The following is a 13,447-nucleotide window of genomic DNA, read 5'->3' on the forward strand; positions in this document are numbered from 1 at the left end:
TTCCTATTCTTTCTTATACTGCAGTAGGCTAGATGAAAAAAAGCATGCTATTGCTTGGAAATCTAAAATGGAGAATGAGTTAGTTCTTCAGTCACAGAACATACTAAAGTCTAGCTGATCAATCCATCCTTTGGAAATGAAAGGTTGCCCGTCAGGTATCTGAACCAAATAAAATGGAAACAGCTCCCAGAGACCACTGCTTTCATTATATCTAGAGTATCAATATCCATCTTGCCATCCAAGCAGGCCAAGAACATTTTCTGTGACTTCTCAGTAACTCACATATAAACCATTTATATGCCTTCCTATGCTCTTGGAGCTGCTGGCATGTATTTGGCTCATCAAATACAGCAGGGTATAATTTCCCCAAAGAGTAAATACCTTGGGTGAAAATAGTTGAAATTTAGTTTCACATCTTCTGACTGTATGCTTATCAGCTGAAGCATGCTATCTTTGTGCAGGGAAAAAAATCCCTTTATCATTTTTATAGAGAGTTTTTTCACCAGTTCATCATCTGTTGGGCATAGGCTGAGTCTATCAGTACTGGCCAACACTATAAAGACAATGAATTACCAGTAAAGCAACTACTCATGATTAGTCTGCAATAAATGTTATGCATTTAAGGAAGAAGACAGAACAGTGAGGACATCCAGTGCAGCAGGTCAGGCCTATGCGTGGGTTCAAGGCTTAATGAAAGACAGTGAAGCATGTCATGTCTGTATGGAGACTTCAAATAAATAATTTACTTACTTGTCCATTCTGTCTCATTAAATCTTCCTTCTTGTCTTTCCCTTGTGACAATTTTATTACTTTCACAATTTATTGTTTTTATCTGTCAGTCTTTATAATTGTCTTTCATTATTTTGACTGTTCAGCTGAGGCAAACCACATTTTTTTTCTTTAACAATCAGCTGAACTACAGGCTTGTGATGTGACCATCAGGCTTTTAGATTCTTGCCTGTTCTAAGCAAGGTAAATTAACAGTAATTTTAAGATAAATTTTTAAGGTTTTTTAATAAATTGAAGGTAGGAAATGACAATTGAAAAATGAATGGGTGGCTGATAAGAGCTGTCCTTTGGTCAGATAGGCTCATCTTGGCATATCAAGCTCTTGGAGGTTTCCTTTTGGTATAAATAGGAACAATAAACAGGATTTCAGGAAATATTGTTTCACAGCTCACAGGATAATATAAAGTGACTGTAAAAGTGGAATATGGATGCAAAAGTCTAAATTCTAAATCACCTCTAGAAAGATATTAAGAGAAAGGACAGAAAGAAATTAAAAACCCCATAGCCATGTTTACCTTTCTTTTGCGTAATATGCCTCAGTCCTGGGCTTTAAGTATTATTACATCTCCTTCCATGAATTTTTCAGAGGACTGAAACTCCACAAGGTTTTTACAGTAAACATTTTACTCACATGGTTTCTCTTTGATTTTGTTGGGAAAATAACAGAATCATTGGTCTGTGGCTTTTTTAAATAAACCTTACAGCAGCTATCAAATAATTTACTCTTTTTTTTCACTTGTGAGGCAATCATTCCTTAGCAAGTGATTTCATCAAGAAGATCGACCTAGGAAACGCTCCAAAGCTCTCTGTTGAATGCTAGGCTTCTCCTTCCGTGTTCACAGAGCACCCACCTATTTCACACATGCAAAAACTGCTTTCTCAACTGTAGAACAAGATCATGGAAATTACATGAATGAAAAGTACCATTTAAAATGTGTAACAAAAAAGAAGTAGGAATTATTATTGCCTCAGCAAACCACTGCGCCAGGCCTCCATATTGGGGACCAACAGGCTACATCTCAGTTTATAATGTCAGAGAAGGTTTTGAGCTCCTTTGGGAAGAGCCGAGATAAATAGTGGGGGAAAAAAGGAGATTATCTTTCCTAAATAATTGTTCAAAGGGAGTTTTATGTTCCAAGATGGATGAGGTTGGCATCTGCAGATTGTTTGAACTTGATTTCCAATATATATGAAATCAAATTATCTGTCAGTTCAAAACTGGTAAATGTAGCATTAAATTATTTGAGACGTTTTCCTTATATGTTGTGTGAGTCCCAGTAGGAGAAAGATGATGTGGGAGAAGGACAAAGCCTAGGGATCCTCCTTCCCTAAGGTGGGCGAGAGATGGCATGGAGCCCGTGCAGCGCCAACCTCCCATGGCTCTGGGGAGCTCTGAGGAGGACATTGCCCTCTCACTGGATCATACTCCTCACTGTGAAGAGTTCTACACATTTATTAACACTTATTTTTCACTGATGCCTACCCTGTCTTCAGAAAATACCTGCTAGGCCTGTAATTATGAGTGTCATACTACCTCATGCTACTTAGTTAACTATGGTGCCTGCTTTACCCCCTTCTTTTTTTTTTTTTCTATTAAGGCTGGCCATTTTCTAAGGAAGTCTATGTTAACTGGTAAAATGTTCTGAATGTGTAAGTGTTTAGCTTCATACTGGTTAAGCACAGAAAAGAACATAAGACGACCTGCAGTCTTTCTCTCTTACCCTTCCATGCTTAGACCATTGAAAGTCAGCTGTGTCTGAAATCCAATAGTATGTGTTTTTCTAAAAAAGACCCTACCTGATTATGAAACCACTGAAAGATGAAGTCTCCAGACCTTTTACTGGTTAGTTACCATCACTGTTATGTATATTATTTCATAGTTTATAAATTACATTTCTTGTGTAGGTTAAAGAGCTCATTAATACCCATTAATTTTTATATCTATGAGAAGATACTTCTACAATAATGTTGCAATATTTTTTTTTTTTTAGAAATTATACAGCCTGAGATTTTCCAGTCACTCACTTAAGCTTTTTTTTTTCCCCCACAGTCCCTGAATCATTCTTTCAGTTGTTCCTCAATAGTTGCTATTTACTGGAATCAAATATATTGTATAGTGTTAAATCATCTGTCTTACTTATGCCACAGACTGAGGTAAAGTCCTCACCCTCCATCCCTCTCATGACACAGTTTGCATATCCATCTACTTCTAGGCCTTTATGCAGCCTTATTCCACTGGGAATTCGTGTTACTTATCACCCTTACAGCCCTTAAATCCTTTCCAGGGAATTAAGTGATTAAGAGTAAAGAAAAAATAGGTTTATTAAAAAAAAATCATTCTGGTGTCCCCATTAAAAATGGTTTTAGTTCCACCTGCCCATGAGGCCATACAACAAAAAATTGTTAAAAATAGCTCTTCCTCCTTGAGTGTTACTTCTTGCCCTGCCAGTAGTGTATTTTTCTGTGCTTTCATCTTTCCTTAGCCTAGTTAGGGCCTTCATAGGCAAAAATCAATATAAATAAAATGCTAAGTCCTGGTGTTAGGGTTTTTTCATTTGTTCTTTGTTACTTTCTATTACTGCATTCTGTTGTGGAATGAAGATGGAATTTCAGTCTTCACTATTGGTTTTTTTCTTTTTTTTTGAATTGTGGCTTGAAAAGCATCTAAGTTTGGCCTATTTAAAGAACTCCTAATTTTCAATCTCATTTTTCTTAGTTATTCAGTTCTACACTAGTGAGTTTCAATATCATCTCAAGTGTTCTGTAGAGGGAAAACACCTATTTCTTTGGATAAATCCCTATCAGAACTTGCTTTCAAACAATTTTGTCTCTGGAATCACCACTTTGCACTGGTGACCTTCAAACTGCTGAAGTAAGGAAATGAAATGTGATCTATGTGATCCCTAAAAGGCAATTGCTCTATCTCTGTAAAAACTAAAGTCAATTTTAGCTTTCATTCCCTTTATATGTTCTGCTAGCCAGTGAGAAAAAAACCCCAAAAACAGGGCAAGCAACCCCCCACAAAAGAAAACCCACAAAAAACCCCCAACAAACACAAAAACACCAACCAAACCCACAAAAAGCCTTATCCTGAAATTATCATCAAAAGAGAAAAATTAAGATAAAAGTCTCCTAAAATTCCTACAAAACATCTTCACATCCCTTTATTCTACAAGAGTTTAAGGCTCTTGGAATTATTTGGTTGGTAAGGGAGAAACTCCCACACACCCAAACTTTATATGTATAAAATAAAGAAATTAGGAGACATTCTGTATATGAGAAAGACATTCTGAAATATCTTACTGGATAGCTGTCGTAAGTCCTATGCTACTTTGTGTCACCACAGGGATCAGCTGAATGCATAAATATACAGGGTTCAAGGTAAAGAAGAAATTGCATGCTCCTTTCCCAAAAGAGAGACATAGCTATATATGAGTTAAGATTTATGTGTGCTAGGATCAAGCAGTGATGTTCTTAATGTTATTTGACTGTGGACTGATTTCAAACATCAAAAGCTCTTACCATTTTTTTAATTGATAAATTTAAATGTGAGCTGAGTTGAATAACAGACTAACAAAGACAGAAACACGGAAACCTAAAACAATATAGGTAGAAGGGATTTCTGGAGGGCACTTGGCTCAATCTTCCACTCAAGGCAGAGCTAGCTTTGAATTTAGAGGCAATTATCAAGTCATATTACGTTTCTTGGAGTTATACCCAGTTAAGCACTGACTTTTTCATGTAATGGAGGTTCCACAACTATCCTGGGCATCCTACTGCAGTGTTTGATCTTCCTCAGTCTTTTCATTCTCGGGAAGAAAAAGAACTAATGTTGTAGTTTTGTGCAACTGGGTTCTGGTGGAGAAGGGGTGCTGCAGGGGTGGCTTCTCCAAGAAGCAGCTAGAAGCTCAGCAGGCACAACAGAGCAAACTGCAGCCTGCTCAAAGCTGGAGTTGTTGTTGACCAAGACTGAGCCCACCAGCGATGGTCACAGCACCTCTGGAAATCACATTTAAGAAGAAAAAGCCCTCAATCAGCTGCTATTTGCCACCAGAGAAGGGACTGAGAAGATGTAAGAAACTGTGCAGGCACCAAGGCCAGTGAAGCGGGGGGAAGAGGCACCCCAGGTACCTGAGAGAGAGATTCCCCTCCAGCCCAAGGAGAAACCCATGGTGGAGTGGGTGTCCTCCTGAAGCCCATGGAAAAGGATGAGACCCCACCTGCAGCCAGTGGAGAGGCCCCACGCTGGAGCAGGTAAAGCCATATTGAAGATACTGTGACCTGCATTGGAGGAAGCCTCTGCCAGGAACTGCAGCCCATGGAGAGAGACAGGGACACAGAGAAGAGAGAGACAGACATATGCCAGAGCAGGTCTGCCAGAAACTTGTAACTCTGTGGAGGACCAGGCTGGAGCAGCCTGGGCCTGAGAAACTGAGAGACATTCTATGATTTATGACTGCACCCCATAGCAGTGACCCATGCTGGGGCAACTGGTGAAAAGCTGAATCCCTGTGGGAAAGGACTCATGTTGGAAGTTTATGAAGGACTGTCTCCTGTCGGTGGGACCCCATACCGGAGCAGGGTAAGGGTGTGAGGAATGCCCCTCCCCAGCCAAGAAGGAAAACAGCTCATGGGGAACTAACAGAAACCCCCATTCTCCCAGTCCCTGCCCCTCCCTGTGCCACAAAGGATGAAAGTGTGTGTGTGTGGGGGGGGGGCGGGAAGAAGGGAGAGAAAGCACAACTAAAGTGAAGTCTGCTCAGAAGGGAGGGGTGGGGGAAGGTGCTTTAAGATCTGATCGCACTTCTCATTACCTGACTGGGTGTGCAGTGCAGTGTCATCAATTAGAGAGTTTCTTTCCTTTATTATGTCTTGAGTCTGTTGTGCCCGTGACACTAATCGCAGAATGATCTCTCTCTGCCCCTATCTTGACTCCCAAGCCTCTCAATATATATTTTCTCCTCTGTCCAGCTGAAAAAGGGAGAGATAGAGTGGCTTTGGTGGGTGTCTGGCCTCAAGCCAGGGTGAAACCACCACACCCCTTCTTGACCATGAGGTCAGGGCCATAGAAGAAGCCTGAGGGGAGAAGCTGGGTCTTCTCCATTTAATATTCTGGCCACCAATGTTTTTCCTCTCTGTCCTCCAAAGGTAGAAGAATATCCATAAAAAATTTGTACATGCAGTGGTTTGGGGATCCCAGAAAATGCCAGTGCTGGACAAAGCCTTTTCTGCTTTTATCATATGAGAATGTGTATGGGCTTCACACATTTTTTTTTAAACTCATCTCCATCTGTAGTGAAGAATGGTGCCGTGAGGCAGGGGAGTGGCACCGTGCCCTGTGACCAGTATCAGCAGCGCGGGCAGATTGACCGCTCCTCTGCTCAGGTAAGGATTTCTCTTCACCTGACCACAAGGCAAAGAAGCTCTGTTGTACTGCCCGTGGTTAAACGTAGAAAAATAAAGTACTGAGGGTGAGATTCATGTCACATTCAACTGTAAAGCATTCCAAAATAATGGAGTAATTAGATATTTTTTCCCTTTTGCTGATGTCAGTGGCTAGAAATTCCAATACGGGAGCCATTTCATCTACCTTTTTATTCTGACTAAAGAGGGAGCCTAGGTAATTAGATTAAACTGAATGTGTAATTTTTAGATGAACTTTCTCATAGAGATTAAAGGTCAGAGACATGATGGTATTTAAACTTTCTGCTCCTTTTTTTAGGCAACTATCTCACATTGATTTTACTGACAGCTAGCTGCCTGAGTAATTTCTGAGATTTGGATCTAATTACAGTATAAAGATCACATGTGAAGTCTGTGGCAGGCTTTACCGAAGTAAATCTTTCAAGAAACATTGCATTGTGTGAAATCAATAATATCTTTCATGTCTGAATCATTACTGAGATATAATTAATGCAAGGACCCGTTTATGAAAATGTTTATAAACATTTTTGAGATATAAATAATTACATTTGAAACTGTGAATTATTGTACTTTCCATTTTATTCTTCATGGAGATGTTCCTATCCATCTCTCAGTTATATTAAGAGAAACATGTTAGCAATTTAATAAAGAGTAGTAAGTAGATGCAAGGAGCACAAGCTAATAGGTGTTACATTAGTTTCCAAGATTGTAAAGCACTTAGATATATGGTTGAAGTTAACCTGCCACAAATGTAATTAGATTTGATCGTGTTCTTATTAAGTCTACTTTACCAAATAAGACTGTAATTGTATAATTGTTAATGTACATGACAAAGAATTGCATGTACTTCATGCAAGATTGTTTCAAAATTTTCTGCCCATTTAAAAATTATTTATTTTGAATACTAATTTAAACTCACTTTTTGTGAATAAAATTAAATTATTTATACAAATTACCAAGTTAATTTGAGTTTCAGAGACAAACCTACTTTAGAAAGTGCTAGGGGATAGCACCGCTTCTTTCTCTTAATATTTAGAAAAGCTGAGGAGGTAATGAATGTAAATACAGAATGTAAATATAGCAATGTTAAGTATGCAATATTAAACATACATCTTTACAATAACAACTGTTTTTCTAGACTGGATAGTAATTTGATCCTTGCTTAAAAAATTAAATAATTTTTGTTTCTTAAATGTATTAATATAAAATATGATAAAATGATAATATTCTTTCAACTCAGTAGACATTCCCATGATTAAGCTAGTAAAATAGCCAAAGTTAATTGACAGCATATGTATATTATTTACTAGTGATAAATTTTGCTCCCTTTTTGCCTCTTAATGTCAGGCAAATGAAGCTTTGTGAAAACCGTCAAGCTTTGTTGATTTTTCTTGACTAAAGCATACTGGAACATTTTTGTGTTTGGAAGCTGTCTGATATTTCAGAGCTTTTCTACAAAGAAATTGGTGTCTTGTGCTAGAAATACTTTTATTTGATGTGTTTGTAGAAGCAGATGAAGTGAACACTTCCCTTCCTGCTGCCCAATGCTAATTTTTAAGAGCTGAAGAAAACATCGCCTAGAGATGCTCAGTCTTTTCCTGTTCTTCTGACACAGGTCTCCCCAAATGAGACTGCATGAGATTTTTATCAACTCCTTTTGAAATCAACTTCCCAGGCCAATTGGTCTTCAAATAGGTAGTAAAATCCTCTAGTGACAAAGATCAGACAGGGCCCCTGTGGAGAGAAGAATAACCTCTTGAAACATCTTAAACGTTGAAGGCAAGCAAAAAATGCCCAAGGACCATCAGCCATAACATTTTCCAGGGCCTGGAAGTTAACAGCAAGTTCTATGCTTTATTTGAAAGTTTGCTGACTCAGGTGTTAATTTTTGCACAGCTCAGGAAGAGAAACCTTGATTTAGATCAATACAGAAAAATCTAAACCACATGTTTACTTTCAATCTGGAAATAAATGTCTCTGACTTCATCCTCTGTGAAATTTAAATCGTGCCCTTCACCTCATTAATAAGATTACCATATTTGCATGTTTTATATTTATCTTTAAAGCTTCTTTTCATCGATATGGCTTTATTTTCTGAATTAATTTCATGGTGGATTTTTAAAGTGTACATAGCTGATCATATCATCTTTATCATTGCTTAACACTTAACAGTGCAGCAGAGCCACAAAACTTTGATTGAGGTATCTTGTGCTTAGTGTATGAGTACACACAGGGAGGAGGGAAAGCAGTCTGTAGTCTAAGACAGTTCTCATACTTTGATGTCCCCAGTCCTGAAGGGCCAGTGGCAGGGTCAGATTCTGGACTTGCACAGGAAGAGCCATAAACATCACAGAAAGGTACTTCTGATTTGGGAGAGTGGGCTTTCTGTATGTGGGTGATAATAAGCTATCGCCTCCAGCGTGCCCTTCCTAAGCTGCTCGCAGGACCTAAGTCATACTGTCCAGCTCCAAAGTATTGGAACTCAGCTCCAAATTATTTTCTTTTTATCTGAGAGTACTTTAGTATCAGGTGGGTTTAAATGAGAAGCATATAATTGTTTATAGCATAGCATGATTTCTGTAATAGCATAATTATAGGAAAGATATTTTCGGAAACTTCTAGAAAATTCTGGTTTTGTACATGATTAGCTGAAAGGTTTAATATAAAGTGGCTCTGAAAAGAAAGAGGAAAAAAACTTATAAAAAATTGCTGTGACCAGGAATGCAATAGGGAAGTTAAAGCAATGCAATATCTATTCTAAAGTCTGATAATTGAAAACTGGATTGTCTACCCACATGAGAGGTACCTAATTACTGCTGATCTGTTAGACTTTAATAAAATGTATGTTAGACCTATAAGAAATGTCCGACTCTAACACAGGACAGATCATTTTAAAATGTTTTTGTTTCAGCTGCCTTAGTCATTGTGGGAAGGTATAAGTCTTGGAAATCCAAGCCACTTAACCCAACTGTTTCTGTAACATAGTAATTGGGGTTGTTGGTGGTTTTTTTCCTTTTATCTGTGGAAAAGTGCAAGCACTCTAAAAAAAAAATAAGCCTTTACCATAAATTTATATACAGAGAGCTAAAAGGTATCTCATAATATCAGCTAAGTTGGCTAAATACACCATTTTGATTGAAATAGTTTTGGTGTCCTAGAAAAACCTTAAAGATCTGATTAAACTTCATTCAAATTAATTAACCACTATTAAATGCATTAATTCACTTAATTAATTTGATTCAAGACAGCTCCTTTTGACTTTAGAGTATTTTGAATCAGCTTCTGACCAAGTTACAAGATGAATGTATATTATACTAACTCACTGCACGAAATCCTGGCTCTGCTGAAATAGTGGTAAAACTCCCATGGACTACATTTGGGTCAGGATATTATTGAGATCATCTGCTTCAAAGTAGTGCTCAGCACAGCTGTGGGGGAGGTAAGGTTCAAAGACATCTTGCCAGCACTGACCGAAGTCTTGATATGACCTGGGGTTTCAGACTGCTTGAGAGAGTTTTAATTCTTTTCCCTGCTGCTAAAAATAACAAAATAAGGATTAACTGGGGCTGGAGCTGTCCTGCAGAGTGAAAACTGTAAGTCTAAAGGGGCCTGGGGTCTTCTTGGTTCCAGACTTTCTATATTGTTTCACTTCTCTAAATGCTTCCTTTAGAGTTCTGAGCTATACAAAGCTATCAGGTTGTTTGTTAAAAGTCAGAGTTGTGAGGCCAACAGACCATCAGCGTTTTAATCTTGGTATTTGCAATCTTACTTTTGTGGGATTTGGTTTAATGTGCTAGTATGGGTTTTACACAAGCCTTAATGTTGAACACGGGACAGCCAAATTCCAATACATAAATAAATAACTCTGTGTCTGAGTGCAAACCAGCTTTGCTCATACCATTGTGTATGGTGTTGCATGCCCTGGGTTTGTGGCTTCAAACAGTGTTTCTAACTGTGCTTGCTCGACATTTAAGTTTTCTCTGTTTAAATTTCACGGTGGCCTAAGCAGTCATAAAGTTATACTTCACTGCTGTGGTTTAGATTCTCAAGCTGATTTTGTTTGACTTTGGTAGCTGTTTGTTTGTTTCAAAAAAGGAATACACAAATTTAGTAGTCTTTTGATAGTAAGTAACCTGACTGATTAAAAGGAAAGTGGGTTTCTGAGGATTCCTATTAGGAAATAAAAAGTGTTGGTATCTGGTATATAAATAAAAATCTACACATGTAGGAAAGCTGGTTAGACAGTATTTGTTGACTAGGTTATGAATTAAATTTCCGGTTTCAATTTTAAAAACAGATTTAGAAGTGATTGGTTTGGGGTTTTATTTGTTGCTGTTTTTGGTGTTTTGTTTCAATGTCCCTCCCCTCCTCCCCCACTGTTCAATAGCAAGCTGTGTGTTTGGCTGAATAGTGTGTTGTAAGTATTAATTGAATAATAGATTGCCAGTTCTGACATAGAGCAGGAATACATATTGAGCACCCTACATAATGAATTTCTGTTCAATCATTCAATCAGTTCTGGGAAGTGTGTTGCAAAGTAGTGTGTTAGTCTGGTTTAATTTTGTTTCTAACACTGTTTATCATCTGTGCATTTTATTATGTCATGTTTTGTAAAGCAAAATTCTCTAATAATTTGTCATGCAGCTGCAAATCTACTACATCAAATAGCATTGACTTCATCTAATGCTCTTGTCTTCATCTCCTTTTTTTGGAAGCAATTTCATGAGGCAAATAAGGGAGTAAGAGTTTGTGTGTGAGAGGGAAGATTTGGGCTGGAGGAGAACTGAGAATTAGAGTAAGGGCCCTCATTGAGCTGAAATCTTCACTTTGGGCTAAAAAAATTCCCTAATCCACTTGGTGTGTGCTCACTGCCCTTTTGGGAGGCCAGAGTCTGCAAGTCCACCCCTCAGGTTAGCCACAGACCTGTGCTGTGACCTTCTCAGCTGGTAAGTAGGGAGCATTGAAGGTAAAGGGGTAAAGATGTCGTTATGATGAAGGAGGAGAAAGTATGTTAGGGAATAAAGGCTAAAAGTGAAGATTCCATTGGGTTGAAAGTCCAAACGTTGAGACGAGGACAGCTGGGTGTGCTAGAGTGGAATTGCATGCAGACCTGTAATAATCAGGTTAGCAGACTCCAAGAGTTATTAGTGCTGCTGCTCACAAGGCTATTTAATGCAAGAAAAATACCTACTGGTCTAAAAGCTGCATTGGGATAAAAGGTATACAAGGAGCTGCTGTTTTTGGTTGCTAGCCAGAAAAATCTACAAATAAATGGATAGTGTAATTAGTTGAAGTGGGAAAAAGTCTTGTCTCTTCCCCATTTGAATAACTTAATGCAAGCCACTTACTTTGAAAATGTTACTGCTGTTTTCTTCTTTCATCAAACCGGTATAAATATTTCGGATATTTGAAATATCTTTTAAGAGGATCAAAACATGATTTTTCAATTTCTCTTGGTTTTTGCTTAATTCAAGGTAAATTTACAGGTGATTTTTATTGTTAAAAACCCAAATTTTTTTTCATAAAAATATTATTCAACCCCCAAACTGTTTAGTCCTGAGTAAAATCCATTTTCTAGCCCTTATAGCATCATTAGGATTTACCTTTTTCTAAAATGCACAAGTTCATACCATGTTGAATAACTACACGACCTTAAACACAAGAACTAATAACCTTTTTCCCCTTGTTTGGCTGGTGTTTTTCAGATGTTTTTCAGTATATATCACTTAAGTACTCATTGCCAGCTGTCTAATTCTCATGCCTGGATTCTTAATTAATTGGTATTGTTTAAAGTCTGTTACAGCTGGGAGTGTTAGAGTAATAGAGGGAATCTGATGAGCTAGGGAACTTCTCTTTATCCTCAGAAATGGATTTCAGCCTTAGACAGGTACTGCTGCCTCCCATACATAGGAGCTGGCATTTCCCAGTTTGTTAGTGTAGGAAAGTAAACTAGTTCTGTGATGCTTCCTTCTTTGAAAGGCTTTTTGAAGTTGCTTCTGTCGAAGTAAAGGATGAAGCATCCTGACTGGTTCTGTAGATAACTATGCCACAGACTTGCACCAGCACAGAAGTGATGATTTTGCTATATTAAATGCCTACTTTGGTAATTAATTCCAAGCGTGGAGTACCTGGGTAGCAAAACTCCCTGGTGTAGTTGATCCGTCAATTTTTTCCCCTTCCGGCCAAATAGACACTTTGCAAATGTGCAGTTCTGCAAGCGTAACGTCATGCAAATTGAATCTTTTTAGTAGGACTTCATTTAATCTCTCATGATTGATTGAGAGGGGTAAGCCAGCCAAGAGGTAATGTAAATCTGACCTTTTACTGACTTTCCTTTCACTGCAAACAGAAGATTTTTATCTCATCTTCTCAGACCTAGTTTAATGGTTTCTATTTGTGGCTAACTGTTAATCTTAGGTCAAGCTCCTCAGGTAGCTTGGTCTTGTGCAAAAGGCTTCTGAAGACGATTTTATTCAAGTGGAACCACAAAAAAAGTACCTAGTGACTAACAGGAAATATTTAACAGTTGTTGCACTGGTCTATGCATGGCATTAACCCACTGCAGTGAGAGGAAACCTGTAACTCTGGCAATTAGAAGATGTTACTGTGATACAGAAGTCCTGGACTCTCAATGGTGAGAGAAGATCTTCTGAGCATCTGAATAAATGTCCCAAAGAGGCATCCACACCCTCATAAAAATTCTGCAGAATGAATCAAATGTTTGAATCACTGGCTTATTGTTCAGTATGTTTTTTCTATAAACAGCCCAAGCACTATCACTCTTAACAAATTAATTTGTTAAAATGCTCTATGAGGACTAGTACCTCCTTTAAAATATTTCAATAATCTTTCATGATTGCCTTTAGATATACACTTTGATAAATTGCTAAAGTTGACCAAAGCTCGATGTTTCTAGTTTTTGCTTTAAGATTTAATATAACACATCACACAGAGAACATTTAAAATGAACCATTTTACAGGGCTAGAACAACTTAAAAGGTAATAGGTCAAGTGTAAAAGCTATGATGTAAAAAAACCCAAACAACAACTTAAGATATTTGCAATCACTGAAGACTTAGATTATAGAAAGGTTAGGGTAGGATCCAGCACAGAGGTTTTATTATTTTAAAACAAAAATGAAAGCCAAAAAAGCAACATTAGGGGAAAAAAAGGATTTTTTAAAAAAATAATTTTATTATAACAGAGAACACTTCTTTGATTCAATGACAGGAAG

Source organism: Gallinula chloropus (genome assembly GCF_964237585.1).
Source record: "Gallinula chloropus genome assembly, chromosome: 1".
Classification (NCBI taxonomy): domain Eukaryota; kingdom Metazoa; phylum Chordata; class Aves; order Gruiformes; family Rallidae; genus Gallinula; species Gallinula chloropus.